The sequence below is a fragment of the Lycium barbarum genome, chromosome 8 (genome assembly GCF_019175385.1).
Source record: "Lycium barbarum isolate Lr01 chromosome 8, ASM1917538v2, whole genome shotgun sequence".
NCBI classification, from domain to species: Eukaryota; Viridiplantae; Streptophyta; class Magnoliopsida; order Solanales; family Solanaceae; genus Lycium; species Lycium barbarum.
Window position 1 is genome coordinate 33973902 of NC_083344.1, and position 21851 is coordinate 33995752.

The following is a 21851-nucleotide window of genomic DNA, read 5'->3' on the forward strand; positions in this document are numbered from 1 at the left end:
TCCAGAAACTGCAAATGGTCACTTTTACCAGTTACTATTCATGAGAAGTAACATTTTAGTCTTTGGGCTATATTTGGCTACCGAAATTTCGGCAGCACTTCCCCTATAAATCTAACACCCCCGAGACTTAGCTCGGCTCAAAATACAACGACAACAACAGCCCAAACATCATTAAACCATACAAACCACAATCATACTACATTAACTTCAAAATTTCACTTTAATACATAAGTTGGCAAATTCTTGATTCAACTTCAAAATTCCAACTCTATTTCCACATTAGTCCATTCATTCACTCATTCTCAATTATTCAAACACACTACATACAAGTTCCAAATCACATACAAACATTCCCAAAGTTCACTACTTTCCAATTTTCATTCAAAACACCAAAAGTTACGACGAACGTTCTAACTTGCGTCGTTTCATTCCAAATTCGTTATCATCAACCATAAATCTTATTTAAAGTCTTTAGTGTCATAAATATACTATGATATACACAAATATACCAAATGTATACGCTTTCCGATAACGTCCGAAATTATTTTCTAACACCAAATCAATTCTCCAAACATTCATTTACGTTATAAAGGTTACAACGACACCTCAAACGACTAAACGGAATTAAATTCACATGGTCTTGCACTACATACAAGCCACGGCCAAACACACCCTTTCTACACACACACACCATGCTCAAACACAACCCCATCCCACAATCTTCACACTAATCCAATCACTAACACATATATATCCATTTCATAACATTAAAACATAAAAATCTTACCTTTTTCTTGAATTTCCGACTTGTCGCAAACGTCGCTCTTCCTCCAAACTACTTGTATCACGTCGGAGAGCGTCTTGAGCACTCCACAACTATGCCAAACTCGAGATTTTTAAGGCTAAGATCAACGCTTGCCAATTTTTTTTTTTTTCTCTAACCCTCTCGGCCGAGAGCCTCTTGATGGGTGTTCTAGAATTTTTTGTGCTATTTCCTTGATAATTCCCAATGGCAAGTAGATATATATCCATATCTAGTCATGTGCTTGGCACATGACATAATAAATGGGTATGGGCCAAAGGCTATGGCCGGCCACCCCTACTTACTTGGGCCTCATTTTGTATTCCATTGTCTTGGCCCAATTCATGTTATGTCCCGTTTTGTAATTCCCGAAACTAATTTCCGAAGTTCCAAGTTTACCCTCGGCCTTCCCCGACGTCTTAACATCAACGATTTCATAATCAACATGAGCATAGCAACTTGAATCAAATTATTTCCTCAACACACACAAGTCTTATTTATTTCTTGATTTCCCGTTATACGAAAATACGGGACATAACATTCTCTCCCCCTTAAGAACATTCGTCCTCGAATGTTGAATCGAACTCATGGGTGTCGTACTACTCCGGGAGGGTTCTCTTGATAGTTGTCCTTTATTGATTTCTCCGACATGTCTTCTTTACCAATACTAGGGTAGATTTTTCACATCACTGACTCAAATACCTTCATAATACATTTTCTCATACTCTACGTAATCACCGAACTCTGCACTATATTCTTGTAAGGGACGGACACTTTCCAGACATCATCGTCAATATCATCTTCTTTTCACACTCCTGAGTTTCCTTACCACATAGTCGTAATCTCACTTTACTTCATATCAGACACTTCATACCAAACAGATTCAGAACTAAAACCGGACGGATTCATAATCGGAGGCAGACATACTCAACTATGGCGGACGGATTCGTAGTCAACATCGAAGGTACGGAAGCATATCAGACACATCTGAGATCGGAGTCAGACGTACAAAGGCGTATCAAACGAATTCGTAGGCAGAATCAGACACGCAGAGATATACCAAACAGATTCACAGTCGAAGTCAGACGTACGGACTCACATCGAACAAACCCAAAATCAGAATCAAAGATACGGAATTGTTTCATACCGAGTCGTGATCAGACAAACCGAAACATATCAAACACACGCGCGGTCAAAATCAAACGCACCGAAGCATATCAGACAGATTTATATCCAGAGTCAGACATACAGAGGTGTGCCAGACAGAAACGGATTCAGAATCAAACGCACAAAAGGTTCATCGGACGGGAACCTAGTCGAACGCAGAGGTACAGAGGTGTACTAGGTAGAGCCTCATCGGAATCGGAAATGCAGAAGCACCACAGATAGATTGTCAATTTAGGATCAAATCATTCACATTAAGGCTCCAATAATTCATGAGAATTTCCTCTTTATTTGCAAACTCACTCATCGGTCGTCACATAATTTACCTTGCGTCTTACGTATCAACTCTTTCAAAGATTCTATCCATTCACACTGCTCACCTTTCATTTATCTCAACATCAATTGCCGGGGCTCGGCTCTTACCCCGCATAGGCACAAGATAAAAATCATACGCACACACATACACATACACACGCTCACTCATACCTTACTGGCGAACATCTCTGGCGGTTATTCAAATTCGTTCAATTTCCCAAGCGGTGTCATACCCTTTTCCTTTGTGCCCATTTAGTCCGCCTCGTTCCGCGCGGCTCTCGCGAGGGCACTAATTATTCCACACACATTCTATTTATCCTTGGTTACCCCAAATTCTCATTTACATTAATCAGACTTACACTTGTGCAAAATTTTGCATTACTTCCCAGGGGGTCACCCATCCCTGAATTGCTCTGGCTTGAGCACGCTTAACCCCGAATCTTTTACGTATTTTGACGCGTTAGGGTTGATATAATTTCGTCAATTGCCCCGCACTACCTTTGTCACGCAATTTTAGGCCAAACGGGGTCTTAGCAAATTTTTCGGAAATTTTTCGTAGCGGGTCCCCCTTTGTCCCAAAGAAGTCGTTTGCTTTTCTGGCTGTGTGGTCTATCGTTCTAGCCTTCCAACTCCCATATATTTTCCTCACACACGTACAGATAACTGCCTCAGATATTTTCATTGATTCAGATTCTTACCCTACCTTTACTGACACACACAAAAGAATATCGCATAATACTAAGGTACAAACCTACCATTGCACATATTCATTAAACAAAAGGGTTAGTAATATACCTGGGTCTGTATCTGGGGGTGCCTCTGGGTCCCGATGACCAGTCAAAGCGTAGATGCGGTTCGAGGGACCGCTAGAATCTGAACCCCCACCACGGCCTCTACCGCGGCCCGCTGGTGCTGGCATACCTCGCCCTGTCGAGCGCGTGGCCGAAGGGGTAGATGACGAACCCGCAACAGATCTCATCGGCGGTGCTGCGCTACCGGAACCGCCTGCCCACGGACAATCCCGCATGATATGGCCCTGGCGGCCGCAAGCAAAACAGGCCCCTGTGGCTCTGAAGCACTCACCTGGGTGCGATCTTCCGCAATACGAACACTGGGGTATGGGTGGCCTAGACTGACTGGGACCCCTGCTCGACTGAGGACCTGGGGCTCTGGAACTCTGGTCTGCCCTGGACGGTCCTGCTCCATCAAACCTCTTACCAACAGACTGTGCGTCCCGGCCTGACGGAGGAAAGTACCCGCTGGACTGATACTGAGGCTGCCCGCTCCGAGAATCTCCAGAATATCCCGCTGATCTGGCCCTCTTGGGCCGTCTCCCATCATACTCTCGGCTGGGCCGATCTGCTCGGTGCCGGTCCTCCATCCCCTGGGCGTAGGCCTCTAGACGGGCAATGTCCATATCTGTCTGCAATGACACCGCCATACACCCGTCAATCAAGTAACGATCCAGCCCCATAACATATCTATGCATCCGATCTGTCATATCTGCCACCACGGCAGGGGCGTACCGGGCCAGGGAATCAAACTCCAAATTATATTCACGGACGCTCCGACCCCTCTGCTGCAGATGCAAAAACCGATCAGCTCGCTCCCGTCGTAACTCTGGGGGCAGGAAGTGGCGGGTGAAAGCAGTCACAAACTGATCCCACATAGCTGGAGGAGCACCCTCACCCCGGGATAGCTCCCAAGTCTCATACCAATGCGCGGCAACATCCCGAAGCCTATGCGAAGCTAGCTCCACCGACTCGGTCTCTGAAGCCCTGACCAAGTCTAATGCACGCCGCATCCCCCGAATGAAGTCATGGGGGTCCTCATCGGGCTTAGACCCGAAAAACTCTGGAGGGCCGCATAACAAGAACTCCCGAACTCTCAGGCTTTCCCGCCTGTCCTCATCATCATCGTCTCTCCGCCCACGCCTGCGAGCCTGGCCGGCTACAATCGTAGTCAACAACTGTACAGCCTCCCTCAGGGTCCTATCCTCCGCCCCTGGCTGAGAAGCTGGCGTCTCAGGAGCGGGTACACGGACCTCTGGAGCTGCTGAAGGTCCCGCTCCCGGCTGTACTAATGGGGGTGTAGCAGACCCCTCAGAATGAGGTGTAACCTCAGGCAAATCATAAACACGAGCCCGAGTAGCCCGTTGTGCCTGACTGGTCTCTCCCACCTTCGCCTTGCCCTTCTGGGCCGCCGTTGCCTTCTTCGGAGGCATCGCTGCAAACACATCAACGGGTCAGATCAGAATGATCCTAATAACACAGCTCTATCGCACGATCTAAGATTCCAAAGAAAGGGCAACACAACATCCTAGATGTCCTGTAGCTTCCTGTTTATAGATGTGGTGCACAACACATCGATAAACAAGACTCTACTAGACACGGCCTGTAGACATTCCGAGGACAAACCGCTCTGATACCACTTTTGTCACGACCCAACCCCGTGGGCCGCGACTGGTGCCCTACAGGGACACCCCAGATAAACTCACACCCATATCATCGAAATCAGACTCGTCCAAACACAACATACGATATTCAGACTCAACATCGTAATCAGACATCTACCGAATACTGATCCTAAGCAGTCGCCCGTACAGATCAAACAAATCGCAAATCAGAAAAGAGGCGGAATGTACTTCGCCAAATTTTCACACACACACATCCGAAGGGTGGCGGAATGTACATCGCCCCCAAAAGCATACACATACATACAAAATCAGAGGCCGACTTGGCCATAGCAGTGTACGGGCCGCTTAAGAACACAAAACAGACTCACATACGAACACACCGGACCCACGACCCACAAATCTGACTACAGGCCTCTAGACAAAACAGAACATAAGACATATGAACATAGGACGGGACAGGGCCCCGCCGTACCCACTCATCCAAATATACAGAATACAGACACAACAAAAGATATGTACCAAGAGTAGGCTCCGGATCAAGGGGAGCTTTCCAACACAGCAGAATGAGTAGCCTAAACTGGAGGACCACCCAAACGAGCTTCTGTACCTGCGGGCATGAAACACAGCCCCCGAAGAAACGGGGGTCAGTACGGGAGAAGTACTGAGTATGTAAAGCAGAGGGTACAGAAATCACAAACACAGCTGGAGTCAGAAAGAACAAACACACCGACATCGTAGACAAAGCAAACCTGTGCGGGAGGCGAACGTACAAAATGCAAATCAAATCATGTATAGGGTTTAGGAACGTGGTCACCCCCCGACGCTGGTGCCACAACACATCATAACTCCAGAAGTTTTCAAATCTCCGTACAGTCTCCAGACACATCATATCACACACACATCATATCATCAAAACATATCAAATGCCATATCACATCATAACTCCATAAACGGTAACCGGCCCTATGGCGAGGCCTCGGAAACCGTAACACATCATAACTCCCGAATATATTATAGCGCGCACGATCACAAAGTCGGCCCGGGTACCGACGAACGAAGTCATAGCAGACAGCACGAACAGAGTAGTGCAGAAACCATATGCATATCAAAATAATTTGTCGGACTCAACATATAATTTACGTACAAGTATATACTGACGCCAGAAGGCTCGGAATAGGAATCAGATTGATCAAAGTTTGCGTATATAAGTTACGAAGTGCCAAACGGCCAAATTCTCAAGAAAAACTGTTCATACGTCATTTTCCGAAAATCTCACATCGTTCAAAGTACAGAACGTACATTAATGGCATAGGAAGTTTCAAACACATCCTTGGGTCATAAACAGAAGGTTGCGAATCATAACAGACACAAGCGAATCAAACAAACCGAATAAGGGGAGCCTCGGGGCTCGCGGGCCCACCTCGGGTCAAATTGAGGCGGCGGACACAAATCGCAGATTTTTGGTTCCATAGAGTCATTTACAAAAGTTTCGAAGAGTTTCGGACTCAACAGCACAAGTTATGGAGGTACGAGCGTTCTTTTACCCAAATGGGACCAAAAGGTTTCAATCGCGCTGAATGAATAGTGCTCGAACTTGAACCTCGATTTCCAAGAGCAGAGTTATTCCCGAGATTCCGAAATTTACCTAGTGGGTCTAGGACATGCCAAAAGAATGAGAGGTAGGCTTTACATACCTGGTTGGCGCCTTACGCTCCTCAAATCGCAATTCCCGTTTCGTCCAGAAACTGCAAATGGTCACTTTTACCAGTTACTATTCATGAGAAGTAACATTTTAGTCTTTGGGCTATATTTGGCTACCGAAATTTCGGCAGCACTTCCCCTATAAATCTAACACCCCCGAGACTTAGCTCGGCTCAAAATACAACGACAACAACAGCCCAAACATCATTAAACCATACAAACCACAATCATACTACATTAACTTCAAAATTTCACTTTAATACATAAGTTGGCAAATTCTTGATTCAACTTCAAAATTCCAACTCTATTTCCACATTAGTCCATTCATTCACTCATTCTCAATTATTCAAACACACTACATACAAGTTCCAAATCACATACAAACATTCCCAAAGTTCACTACTTTCCAATTTTCATTCAAAACACCAAAAGTTACGACGAACGTTCTAACTTGCGTCGTTTCATTCCAAATTCGTTATCATCAACCATAAATCTTATTTAAAGTCTTTAGTGTCATAAATATACTATGATATACACAAATATACCAAATGTATACGCTTTCCGATAACGTCCGAAATTATTTTCTAACACCAAATCAATTCTCCAAACATTCATTTACGTTATAAAGGTTACAACGACACCTCAAACGACTAAACGGAATTAAATTCACATGGTCTTGCACTACATACAAGCCACGGCCAAACACACCCTTTCTACACACACACACCATGCTCAAACACAACCCCATCCCACAATCTTCACACTAATCCAATCACTAACACATATATATCCATTTCATAACATTAAAACATAAAAATCTTACCTTTTTCTTGAATTTCCGACTTGTCGCAAACGTCGCTCTTCCTCCAAACTACTTGTATCACGTCGGAGAGCGTCTTGAGCACTCCACAACTATGCCAAACTCGAGATTTTTAAGGCTAAGATCAACGCTTGCCAATTTTTTTTTTTCTCTCTAACCCTCTCGGCCGAGAGCCTCTTGATGGGTGTTCTAGAATTTTTTGTGCTATTTCCTTGATAATTCCCAATGGCAAGTAGATATATATCCATATCTAGTCATGTGCTTGGCACATGACATAATAAATGGGTATGGGCCAAAGGCTATGGCCGGCCACCCCTACTTACTTGGGCCTCATTTTGTATTCCATTGTCTTGGCCCAATTCATGTTATGTCCCGTTTTGTAATTCCCGAAACTAATTTCCGAAGTTCCAAGTTTACCCTCGGCCTTCCCCGACGTCTTAACATCAACGATTTCATAATCAACATGAGCATAGCAACTTGAATCAAATTATTTCCTCAACACACACAAGTCTTATTTATTTCTTGATTTCCCGTTATACGAAAATACGGGACATAACAATATTGATACCCATAGCATAACATCTAATCATCGCAGGGACACAACTTTGGTTCTCCAAATCCAAACAAATTTCAAATACTTCAAAATAGCAAATACAAACCAAATCTCTTTTCAAACTATTCGGAATAGGATTAAAGCCTTTAAAGACTAGTATCACATACAATTAGTACCCTTTTCTCTCCATATTCCCTGTGGGATTCGACCCCAACCTTGTTTGGGTTACTATATTTTACAACGTCCGCTTTAAGCCATTAATAGGTGTAAGTTGAGCGTATCAAGAGCAAAAGTTGATGTTATAGCCAAGCTCCCTCCACCAATCTCAGTCAAAGGGGTTCGTAGCTTCTTGGGACATGCCGGCTTCTATCAGCGGTTCATCAAAGATTTCTCCAAGATCGCCAACCCGATGTGTAAGCATCTTGAAAAAGAAGCTAAGTTTGCATTGATGAGAAGTGCTTTAAGGCATTTAATGAGTTGAAGGAAATGCTCACCTCTACTGTAATTATTGTATCTCCGGATTGGTCAATGCCATTTGAGCTCATGTGTGATGCAGACGGATTTGCTATTGGTGCGGTGCTTGGGCAAAGGCACAACAAAATCATGCACCCAATTTATTATTCTAGCAGGACCCTCAATGGATTTCAAATGAATTATACCGTCACCGAGCAAGAGCTTCTAGCCATTGTCTACGCGTTTGAGAAGTTCTGGGCCTATCTACTTGGATCCAAAGTGGTTGTTCATACGGATCATGCGGCCTTGAGATATTTGATGATAAAGAAAGATGCAAAGCCACAGTTTATTCGTTGGGTATTGTTGTTGCAAGAGTTTGACGTTGAGGTCAAAGATCAAAAAGGTTGTGAAATCCAAGTTGCGAATCATCTATCTAGACTTGAGGAAGCTGGGAGACCGAGTGAAAATCTTGAGTTAAATGATGTTTTCCCCGATGAGAGGCTCTTGGCTGTATCTTGTGAGGTTGCCCCTTGGTATGCAGATATCGCCAACTTCTTGGTGACGGGTCTTATCCCCGATGACATCAAGGCTTATCAAAAGAAGAAATTTTTGAGAGATAGTCGTCAATACTATTGGGATGAGCCCTATTTATTCCGCACTTGTGCCGACAACATCATTCGATGATGTGTGGCCGAATCCGAGGCTATGGAAATCTTGAAAGCTTGCCATGACTCTCCTATGGGGGGTCATTACAGTGGGAACCACACAGCAGCTAAAGTGCTTCAATGTGGCTATTATTGGCCCACCCTTTATCATGATGCAAATTTGATGGTAAAATCTTGTGATCAATGTCAACGCTAAGGGTCAATTGGGAGGAAGGACGAAATGCCAATGAATTTTGTCATGGCGGTTGAGCTATTTGATGTGTGGGGTATCAACTTTATGGGCCCATTTGTTAGTTCTCGTGGTATGCGATACATCCTTGTTGCGGTTGACTATGTGTCCAAGTGGGTTGAAGCTGTAGCATTGCCCAACAATGATGGCATGAGTGTCACTAAATTTCTCAAAAGAAACATATTCACAAGGTTTGGCACTCCAAGGGCAATCATTACTGATGGTGGCACTCACTTTTGCAACAAGCAATTCGCTAATCTCATGGAGAAATATGGAGTGCAGCACAGGGTGGCAACTCCTTACCACCCCCAAACTAGTGGGCAAGTCGAAGTCTCCAATCGGGAGATAAAGAGCATCTTAGCCAAGACGGTTAATGCAAACAGAACTGATTGGTCATCTAAGCTAGATGATGCTCTTTGGGCTTATCGAACAGCATTCAAGACGCCCATTGGTACTTGTCCATATCGGTTATTGTTCGGTAAAGCTTGTCATCTACCTGTTGGGCTTGAACACAAAGCTTTGTGGGAATTAAAAAAATGGAACATGAATTGGGACGAAGTAACCAAGCTGTGGTTGTTTCAAATGAATGAAATGGATGAGTTTCGGTATCATGCCTTTGAGAGTGCGAGTTTGTATAAAGAAAGGATGAAGTACTATCATGATGTCAAATTTCTGAAGAGAGATTTTCAATCGGGTTATTCGGTGTTGCAGTTCAATTCAAGGTTGAAGCTCTTTCTGGGAAAGTTGAAATCCCAGTGGTCCGTGTCACGACCCGACCAGGGGCCGTGACGGATACCCGGGGCTAACCACCGAGCACCCCTCATTCTACTACTTATCATGCTCATTAAACATTCTTTTATCAAAATCATACTCAAATTATAAGAAAATCATCTTTCATTCGGAAATATAAATGCTTTTATATGCACAAGACTTTTGGTCATTGAAATAATATATATATATATGGTAGCAACCTTGTGAGACCATACCACCCACACTGCGTATCTACGAGCCTCTACTAGAGTACTAGACATATGGACGGGATAAGACCCCGTCGTGCCCAAAACATACACATACATATAAACCAAAAGAATAATCAATGGCACCTCCAGAAAATGGAGTGCTCTTCAAATCAGCCAATAGCTCCTACGAATCTCGAACAAGGTCACCTCCTTGTCTACCTGTGGGCATGAACACAGTGTCCTGACTATCAAATATCAAGGAATGATATATGCTGGCTTACTCGAAATCATCATCATATCATATATGTATAAATATATAAGCTGCCCATCCATATCGGATCGGTGTGATAATCATTAGCCTGCGTCCAGGCCTCCCACGTCCGGGGTATCATCTCATGCCGCCCACTAGTGGTTTCTGCCCATGCCATCTGGCCATGGTGTATACGCTGCCCGCCTTAGCGGTGACTGCCCGCCTTAGCGGTGACTGCCCGGCCATATAGGCGTGGTGTTATATCATCATCATCATAATATCCTCATCATAGTGCATGTATAAAGACTCAAGGGCAACTATACTTTATCGGGGTGACGTAAGGTCGTGATCCCCCGATTTCCTTATGGAGCACTCATTAACATCCTGCCTCACCTTGAAGGGAATAGTATATGAGGTGAGTGTAAGCAATAATGACATCATTGGCGTTTTAGGAACATCATATCATGAACATCTAGAACTTCTATACTTTAACTCATTACCTTGTGTAGCTATTTAGGAACAAAGGCTCATATTTTTCGGAACTTAAGAGATTCATGGAGAGGAAGGAAAATCATACTATGGGATTCATGCCATAGAAAGAAAGGACTAACCTCACATACCTTTTGCGCTTAACTAATCTATCATTCTCTTGTTTTGCTTCAATGCCCACGTTTCTACCTTCAAGAGGAATCGCATTAACATTAGTTACTCGGCTATAAGAACATTTTATCATTTCTAGGGAAAATCGGGCAGCACTTCCTTTGTTTATACTACTCTTCCCACATTCTATATCAACTCCCAATCGTTAATAACAGCATTCACAATATAGCAACAACAATCATCATTTATCTACACTTACCACAATTCACCATTTCTCTTTGATTTCTCCACAATTATTATTATAACTCGTCATTGAGTTTTCTCATATATAATACTTATTCCATGGTCTAAATGTCATTTATAACATATTCACAATCACAACATACCAACATTCATGATTCATCCCAACCACTATTCAACAATGACACTATTCACACATTCATGACCTAATTTCTATATCTTTTCACAATCCAAGTGTTTCTACTTTTAACCACTCGAACCATATAAAATGGTCATAAAACTAACCTTAGATGATGGATGAATAGCACTCAAGTGGAGTTACTCTTCTTGCACCAAAACCCTAACTCACTTCTCTTGAGTTTTCTTGGCTTAGATGAACTTTTAATGGGTTTCATACACTTGCTTTCATGGATTTGGTGTAGTTGACCATGGTTTTCCCTTGAATTCTTGTGGATGAATAATGGAGAAAGTTCTAGAGGTTTCTTTGGTGTGTGGAGAATGAAAATGAAATGATATAAAAATGAGGGAGGGTTCTTATATTAATCCATGAAATCAGTCCCGTCCGAGATGTATGGTGCGATCGACGGAGCGTCGTTCTGGTCGTCGAAGTCGTTAAATTTCCAGTGAGCAATCTGTCATTTCCTTTCATTCTACGGTGAGAAGAACGATCCATCGAACTAATCGACGGAGCGTCGACTTGTTTATCGAATGGTCTTCGCTCCTGCTCAAATTTACGGCACAATCGACGAAGCGTCGACTAGTCCGACGGTACAAAGAACGGCCGTCGAACACCCTTTTGCAGAACTGCGTTGGAGTTTCATTTGACAAACTTTTCTCTCTTGCCTCTAACTTCTTTGGAATCTTAATTAGAATTATTAAGTATCCATTCTTACTTGTAGGGACATCATGTTCACCTTAACTTACGTTAGTCCCTTCACCGCTCAGCAAACCCAAAGTTCCGAGGTGTAACATTCTCCCCCCCCCCCCCCCTTTTGGAACGTTCGTCCTCGAATGTTAAGTACTCGAGAATTTGAAAATATTTCGCCAGAGTTTCCCCTGTAATATGGCGCTACCATCCTATCACAACAACCCATAATAATCTGCCTCACAGGGCTACAACACAGTAAACTCTAAGAAAGACTTACGAAAGCTCCCGAAGATAGGGGATATAATATCTGAGTAATGATGGAAATAGGGGTGTTCAGATACTCTAATTATTACACTTCATTTACTGCATACATTCCTTATATTGCCGGCGTTTCATCTTGAACCTCTCCTGGGGGTTGGAATAAGTGTAGATACTTGCGTTTCATTTTCTCTTCCGCTTCCCAAGTCATCTCTTCTCGATTGTTATTCCGCCATAAGACCTTAACTGAAGCCACTTCTTTGTTTCAAAGTCTTCGTACTTGCCTATCTAAGATGGGAATGGGTACTTCTTCATATGCTAACCTTTCTGTCACCTGGACATCATCAATCGGAACAATCCTCGTAGGATCTCCAACGTACTTATGGAGCATCGAGACGTGAAAGACTGGATAAACTAATTCAAGATCTGAAGGAAAGTCCAATTCATAGGCTACATGACCCACCTTGTGGATGATTTTGTAAGGTCCAATGTAGCAGGGACTCAATTTCCCTTTCTTGCCAAATCTCATCACCCCTTTCATTGGCGATACCTTAAAAAATACCCAATCATCAACCTGAAATTCCAAGTCTCGCCGGCGATTATCCGCATACGATTTTTGGCGGCTTTGGGCTGTCAACAATCTATCCCAGATCACTTTAACTTTTTCTACCGCTTGCTGAATCAATTCAGGGCCTATTACCTGTGCTTCTCCTATTTCAAACCATCCAATTGGGAACCTATATTTCCTTCCATATAAGGCTTCATATGGAGCCATTTGGATACTAGAATGGTAGCTATTGTTGTAAGCAAACTCAATAAGGGGTAAGTGATCATCCCAGCTACCACCAAAATCTAATACACATGCCCGTAGCATATCTTCCAAAGTTTGAATAGTACGCTCGGCTTGTCCATCGGTCTGCGGATGAAATGTCGTGCTAAGCTTCACCTGGGTACCTAGACCTTCTTGAAAGGACTTCCAGAATTTGGCTGTAAACTGCGCTCCCCTATCTGTAATAATGGATAGTGGAATACCATGAAGTCACACAATTTCTTTGAGATATAACCTCGCATAGTCTTCTGCTGAGTATGTGGTCCTAATTGGAAGAAAATGAGATGTCTTTGTTAACCTGTCCACAATTCCCCATATAGAATCATACTTGCCTCGGGAACGAGGTAACCCCACAATAAAATCCATATTGATAACTTCCCACTTCCAAGTAGGGATTTCCATTACTTGCAATAATCCTCCTGGCTTTTGATGTTCGATCTTTACTTGTTGGCAATTTGGACATTGGGCTACAAATTCTTCTATGTCTCTCTTCATGCCATCCCACCAATATATCAATTTAAGATCAGGATACATCTTTGTTGCGCCTGGGTGAATAGAATACAGAGAATAATGAGCTTCTTCCAGAATTCGTCGGCGCAATTCTGCAACATTCGGAACACATAGCCTACCATGGTATCTAAGGATCTCATCCATCGAAGATTTAAATGGAGATCTCTCTTTTTCATGAAATGTGTCTCTATAGTGGCTCAACTGCGGATCTTCATTCTGACGCTCTTTCACTTCCACATTCAGAGACGAAATCGTGGGATCATTAATACCAATCCCTGCACTACCTGAATCAATTACACGCACTCCAAGATTAGATAGCTAGTAAAGCTCATGAATCATTTCCTTCCTTTCCGGTGGAACTTCGCATAGGCTACCCATTGATCGGCGGCTAAGCGCATCGGCTACTACATTTGCTTTTCTGGGGTGGTATAAGATGCTCACATCATAATCTTTCAATAATTCTAACCACTGCCTCTGTTGTAAATTCAACTCTTTCTGTTTGAAAATGAATTGGAGACTCTTGTGATCTGTATAAATATTGACGTGCACCCCATACAAGTAATGTCTCCATATATTTAATGCGTGAACGACTGCGGCCAATTCGAGGTTATGAGTCGGATAGTTCTTTTCATGCTTCCGCAGCTGTCTCGAAGCATAAGCAATAACTCTACCGTGCTGCATTAACACACATCCTAACCCAACACCGGAAGCATCATAGTATACCACATATCCATCTGACCCTTCTGGAAGTGTTAAGACTAGAGCTGAGGTTAATCTGTCCTTCAAGTCTTGGAAGCTGCGTTCACAAGCATCATTCCATTGAAATTTAGCAGACTTCTGGGTTAGCTTAGTCAATGGAATTGAAATAGATGAGAAGCCCTCTACGAATCTTCTGTAATAACCTGCCAATCCTAGAAAACTACAAACTTCGGTAGGCGTCGTAGGCCTTGGCCAAGTCTTCACAACTTCAATTTTCTGAGTGTCGACTCGAATGCCATCATCTGAAATGACATTGCCTAAAAATGTCACAGAATTCAGCCAAAACTCGCACTTTGAAAATTTCGCATATAATTCCCGGGCTCGAAGAATGCCAAGAACAATTCGCAAATAATCTGCATGTTCTGATTCTGTGCGAGAATACAACAGAATATCATCAACGAATACTATCACAAACAAGTCCAAGAGTGGCCTGAACACATTATTCATCAAATTCATAAACACGGCCGGAGCGTTAGTTAATCCAAACGACATCACTCGGAATTCATAATGGCCATATCTAGTTCTGAAAGCCGTTTTGGGAATATCGTCTTCTCTAACCCTCACTTGATGGTAACCCGACCTCAAGTCTATTTTAGAAAACCACTTGGCACCCTGCAGCTGATCAAATAAATCGTCAATTCTTGGGAGAGGATATTTATTCTTTATCGTCACCTTGTTCAACTGCCTATAATCGGTGCACATTCGTAGGGAACCATCTTTCTTTCTCACGAACAAGACTGGTGCTCCCCTCGGCGATGAACTAGGTCTAATAAACCCCTTTTCAAGCAAATCTTTTAATTGTGCCTTTAGCTCTTTCAATTCTGTCGGAGCTATTCGATAAGGAGGAATAAAGATAGGCTTGGTGTCCGGCAACACATCAATGGCGAAGACAATTTCTCTTTCTGGAGGAAGGCCTGGAAGTTCATCTGGAAATACATCCGAAAATTCATTTACTACCAGAACAGATTGGAAAGTTTGCGACTTTGCTTCGGTATCATGAACTCGGACTAGATGATAAATGTAGCCTTTGGCTATCATCTTTCTTGCCTTGAGGTAGGAAATAAACCTACCCTTTGGAGATGCTGTATTACCCTTCCATTCAAGCACGGGATCTCCCAGAAATTGAAATTGAACTACTTTCATCCGGCAATGAACATTAGCATAGCATGAGGCCAACCAATCCATACCCATGATCACATTGAATTCTAACATTTCAAGCTCAACTAAATCAGCTTTAGTTTAGCGATCACATATCACTATCACACAATTTTTATACACTTGCCTAGCTATCACGAGATCACCAACCAGAGTAGTTACCTCAAAAGGTTTGATTGGCTCAGGTTTCACCCCAATACGACCAGCAACATATGGAGTAATATAGGAGAATGTAGAACCCGGATCTATCAAGGCATATACATCATGGGAAAATACAGATAATGTACCTATAACCACATTTGTAGAGGAATCGAGATCCTGTCGTCCGGCTAAAGCATATACACGGGGCTGAATGGCACCTGAAATAGATGGTCCCCCTCTGGCTCTACCTCGGCCTGCTGGGATCTGGGGAGTCTGCCTTACTGGGCGCACTGAAGATGAACCCACTACTGATCTTGTGGGCTGAATCCCCACTCTACCGCTCGTCGACGGGCAATCTCGCATCATATGCCCAACCTGGCCACAGGCATAGCAAGCATCCGAACCTTGGCGACATTGTCCAGAATGTAGTCTACCCCACTGGCTGCATTGCGGTACTGAGGGTCTCCTCTGGCTATAATCTTCCTTGAACTGAGAATCTGAGGCCCTCGAACTCTGACCTTGTCCTGAACGAAGGGAGCGATCAAATCTCCTACCCGTAAATCGAGAAGGTGCGCTAGTCACCGACTGGCCTGAATGTCTAGAATATTTCTGCATTGGTCCCCCTCTATAATCACTGCCTGCCCCCATAGATCTGGCCCTCTTGCTTTGCCTTCTATCAACATCACGATCACCTCTTGGTTGTGGCTGTCGTCCTTCTAAGTTCTGGGCATGGGCTTGTATTCGGGAAATATCCATCTCTTCTTGTAGCGAAGCCGTTAAACAATCCTTGAACAAATGTGGCCCCAAGCCACTCACAAACCTGTGCACCCTATCTCCCATATCGGCCATCATAGTCGGGGAATACTTGGCCAAGGAATTAAATTGCAGGCTATACTCCCGGGCACTCATACTACCTTGCTTCAAATTTAGAAATCTATCCGCTCTAGCTCGGCGGACCTTGGGTGGCAAGTAATTACGAATGAAAGCATCTACAAATTCTTGCCAAACCGGAGGAGGCGCATTCTCTCCTCTTGATAAGACCCAGTTATTATACCATAAGACTGCCACATCTCGGAGTCTATAAGATGCCAACTCCACAGATTTAGTTTCGGAGGCATGAATAATTCTCAATGTTCTCAACATCTCATCAATGAAACCTTGCGGGTTTTCATCCGGCTTTGACCCGAAAAACTCCGGAGGATTCAAAATGATAAAATCGCAGGCTCGGGTACTAGCTGACCGATCATTTGGGCCCCCATTTTGCCGCTGTGCCTGGGCGGCAACCAACTGGGTTAATAAGTAGATAGCCTCGGTCACTTGTTGACACAAAGCAACTGGTGGTGGAACTGGAGCTGAAGCTCCTCCTGGTTCTTCTACATTAGGCGGGGTGGAGGAAGTATTAGAGAGGCCCTCATTATGTGACTCGCCCTCTTCTACATCCGTTGGCGGCTCTCGTACTACTCGCCTGTTTGTCGTAGTCTTGCCCTTCTGGGCGGCTGTAGCTTTTCCGTTTGGCGGCATTTCTGGAATCAGAACACACTATTAGGGGGGATAGAATCTTATACACGGTTCTATCGCACGATCTCATAAGAAGAAAGATGGTCATTTTTCCTAAATGCCCTGTAGCCTCCTGTTTATTGATGTGGTGCGCAACACACCATAAACAAGACTCTACTAGACATGGCTCGTAGACACTTCCTAGGACCAAACTGCTCTGATACCACTTTTGTCACGACCCGACCAGGGGCCGTGACGGATACCTGGGGCTAACCACCGAGCACCCCTCGTTCTACTACTTATCATGCTCATTGAACGTTCTTTTATCAAAATAATACTCAAATTTTAAGAAAATCATCTTTCATTCGGAAATATAAATGCTTTTATATGCACAAGCCTTTTGGTCATTGAAATAATATATATATATATATATATATATATATATATATATATATATATATATACATACATGGTATCAACCTTGTGAGACCATACCACCCACACTGCATATCTACGAGCCTCTACTAGAGTACTAGAAATATGGACGGGACAGGACCCCATCGTGCCCAAAACATACATATACATTTAAACCAAAAGAATAATCAATGGCACCTCCGAAAAATGGAGTGCTCTTCAAATCAGCCAATAGCTCCTACGAATCTGGAACAAGGTCACCTCCCTGTCTACCTGTGGGCATGAACACAGTGTCCAAAGAAAACGGACGTCAGTACGAACATTGTACTGAGTATGAGAGGCATAAACAATGATATCACGTCAATGAAATAAAGGAAGCATTAATAAGGAACATCTGTATCTGACTGTCAAATATCAAGGAATGATGTATGCTGGCTTACTCAAAATCATCATCATATCATATATGTATAAATATATAAGCTGCCCGTCCTGATCGGATTTGTGTGATAATCATTAGCCTGCGTCCAGGCCTCCCGCGTCCGGGGTATCATCTCGTGCCGCCCACTAGTGGTGTATGCCTATGCCATCTGGCCATAGTGTATACGCTGCCCGCCTTAGCGGTGACTGCGCAGCCAAATAGGCGCGGTGTTATATCATCATCATCATAATATGCTCATCATTGTGCATGTATAAAGACTCAAGGGCAACTATACTTCACCATTTCTCTTTGATTTCTCCACAATTACGATTATAACTCGTCATTGAGTTTTCTCATATACAATACTTATTCCGTGGTCTAAATGTCGTTTATAACATATTCACAATCACAGCATACATTCATGATTCATCCCAACCACTATTCAACAATGACACTATTCACACATTCATGACCCAATTTCTATATCTTTCCACAATCCAAGTGTTTCAAATTTTAACGACTCAAACCATATAAAATGGTCATAAAACTCACCTTAGATGATGGATGAATATCACTCAAGTGGAGCTCCTCTTTTTGCACCAAAACCCTAACTCACTTCTCTTGAGTTTTCTTGGGTTAGATGAACTTTTAATGGGTTTCATACACTTACTTTCGTCGATTTGGTGTAGTTGACCATGGTTTCCCTTGAATTCTTGTGGATGAATAATGGGGAAAGTTCTAGAGGTTTCTTTGGTGTGTGGATAATGAAAATTAAATGAAATAAAAATGAGAGAGGGTTCTTATATTAAATCATGAAATCAGTCCCGTCCGAGATCTACGGTACGATCGATGGAGCGTCGTTCTGGTCGTCGAAGTCGTTAAATTTCCAGTGAGCAATCTGTCATTTCCTTTCATTCTACAGTGAGAAGAACGATCCGTTGAACTGATCGACGGAGCGTCGACCTGTTCGTCGAATGGTCTTCACTCCTACTCAATTTTACGGTACAATCGACGAAGCGTCGACTCGTCCGACGGTGCAAAGAACGGCCGTCGAACCCCTTTCGCCGAACTGCATTGGAGTTTCATTTGACGAACTTTTCTCTCTTACCTCTAACTTCTTTGGAATCTTAATTAGAATTATTAAGTATCTCTTCTTACTTGTAGGGGCATCATGTTCACCTTAACTTACGTTAGTCCCTTCACCGCTCAGCAAACCCAAAGTTCCGAGGTGTAACAGTCCGACCCTTTTACTTTGGTGAGTGTGTCACCCAATGGGTCAATGGAGTTAAAGTCCGACGATGGGACGCGTACTTTCAGGGTGAATGACCATCAGGTAAAGCACTACCATTGGATGGTTGATGGAGACAAGATTGTTGATGCTCACCGGTTGAAACATGGCACCGGACCTTAGCATCAAAAATATTATTACGTCGTGCCGCGACATTAAATTGTGTGCTTCTTGGGAGGCAACCCATGGTTATTTTCGTAATATGTTTTTTTTTTCATTTCGTTGATTTTTGTTGTTGTGTTGTTTTGATGTTTGTTGATGTGTTGAGGAACCTAAGTGTTGTACCCAGAAATTGCCAGGCAAGCAGTTACACGACACATTCGACGGAATGTCGATCTGATCGACGAGACGTCGAATGCACCGTCGAAGTGGACTATCTGAAAGATTCGTCCTTAGAAATAATGGAAATTCGACGTCAGGTCTGACGCTCCGTCGAACTGACCAATCGACGGAGCGTCGAACCAATCGACAGGGGGGGTTTTCACTCGACGGAGCGTCGAACCAATCGACGCTCCATCCTTTTCACGCGTCTGTTCAGTTTAGTTGTTTTATACCCACGTCGTTTCCTCTATCTCCCATTTATTCTCTCTTACATTTTTCTTTCTCTCTCTTTCTCTCTCTCTCTCCACCTCTCCCCTTACCATAACCGTTACCCACTTCCCCCTTTCTTCACCACCCCACAACCACCACTCCCCTCCTGCCCTACTACTCTGTCCCTCTGTGTGTGTGTCACCCTAATAGTGATTCTTCAGGTGTTTTTCCTTCCTTAAGGCTGAAATCATATTCTTTCCATTTTAAGGTATGTGAATTAGTGGATTGTGTGCTCTCTTGGTTTGATTATTTTTGTATTCCATGGCTTGTTTTGATTATTTTTGCTTGCCTTCCAATTGTTCAATGTTTTTTCTATTATTTCGCCTGGGATGCTCATGTTTTTTGCTAGGGGTGGTTTGTTGGTTTGTTTTTGGATGTTGGGTCATTGATCTTTAGCTGAGTCGGAGGGCATTACGACAAACACACCTCATTCATGAGGTTGTTGTTGTTTTGCCCACCACTTATTCGATGAAATGCCAAAGTATGACGTTGTGTGTCACGATGGCTTGGATGGCATTACGACTATAGAGTTGTTTTGCCCACCAAGTGTTTTCCCTAGTCTAACCCAAGCCAACATGGGGTGAAGTCTGAGTAACCCTAAAATTCGTGACGATTTGCACCTCGGCCAAAGAAGTGTATGGAATCTGTTAGTTTTAGCCTGCGAAAGCATTCGACGCTCAGTTCGATGGCCCGTCGATTCAATCGACGGACCGTCCTACTCAACGTCAAAGGGTGATGGTATGAATTTTGTTGCATTAGGGACAATGCATCCTCTTTTTTCTGGGGGTGGGGTAACCTGATGTACCTTGTAGCATATGTATGTGTTAAATTCTGTTTAAAGTAATTGTGACTTTTATGGTTGTTGCATTTTGAACTTATGGCATGAATTTTGAATGAAAAAAGATATTTGTGAACTTGAAAATGGATTGATTTGAAATTGAACCCTCCGAAAGTTTATTGAGTATCTTAAGTTGTAATGAATTGACATGTATGGTTCTTTTTGTGACATCATAGATATTAGAGTGTGTATGAATTGAGTGTTCAAATCCTTATGCCATTGTGAGTGTGAGAACTTCTTGTGTTCATTGTTAGCATATGTGGATCCAGAACTTTCCTGGTAGGTCGTGTTATATTGCTTAGGATAGTTGGTTGTGAAGTGATCATAGGCTTTCCTTCTAAATAATCACGTCAACCTTAAAAAGCCCAAAACCCGTTCTATATGAATATCACTTGTTCCCACGTTGAGCCTTTGACTTTTTCTCTTGATTAGCCGTAACAAACCTTTTCCCCGCTTCATGAATTCATTCCATCTTTGCACCCGTTCCCTCTTTGACACTACTAGAGAAAAGAGGCAAATCGCCTAAGCTGGTGGTGGTATATGTGTGAAGTAAAGGCCAAGAGCCTAAAGCTGGGGGTGTGTGAGTTGCATAGTCGAGAACTGAATGTGATAGCGGATCAAATTTGAGAAAAGTTTTAAAAAACTTTAAAAAAATGTATATATATATATATATATATATATATATATATATAGTTCTATAATAATAATAATAATAATAATATTGTCTCATAAAATCACATCTTAGTCATGAGTTGAAGAATGATTAGAATGGGCATGAGAAGAAAGGTCAAAATCTGTAGTGTCGAGGAGGATGAGTCACTAATTCTCAAATGAGTATCCTAACCGTCCCCGAGCCTATATTACAACCAAAGAACAAGTCCTATAGTGATCACAACTGAACCATCTAAAAGTGTTAGGCATTGAATTAAAGGCAAGCATATGGTACTGCACTTGTAAATCATGAACTTCTTTGTGAGCGTGAGTGTTTTCTATTCTCATCCATCCTTGCCCCAATTCTTATTGTAAAATTGTGTGTGGGACATTCTCAAATCTAAGTGAGGGCATAATGGTGAATACTCGCACGCATAAATGCTTCTAATATGTGATGTCATCGATTG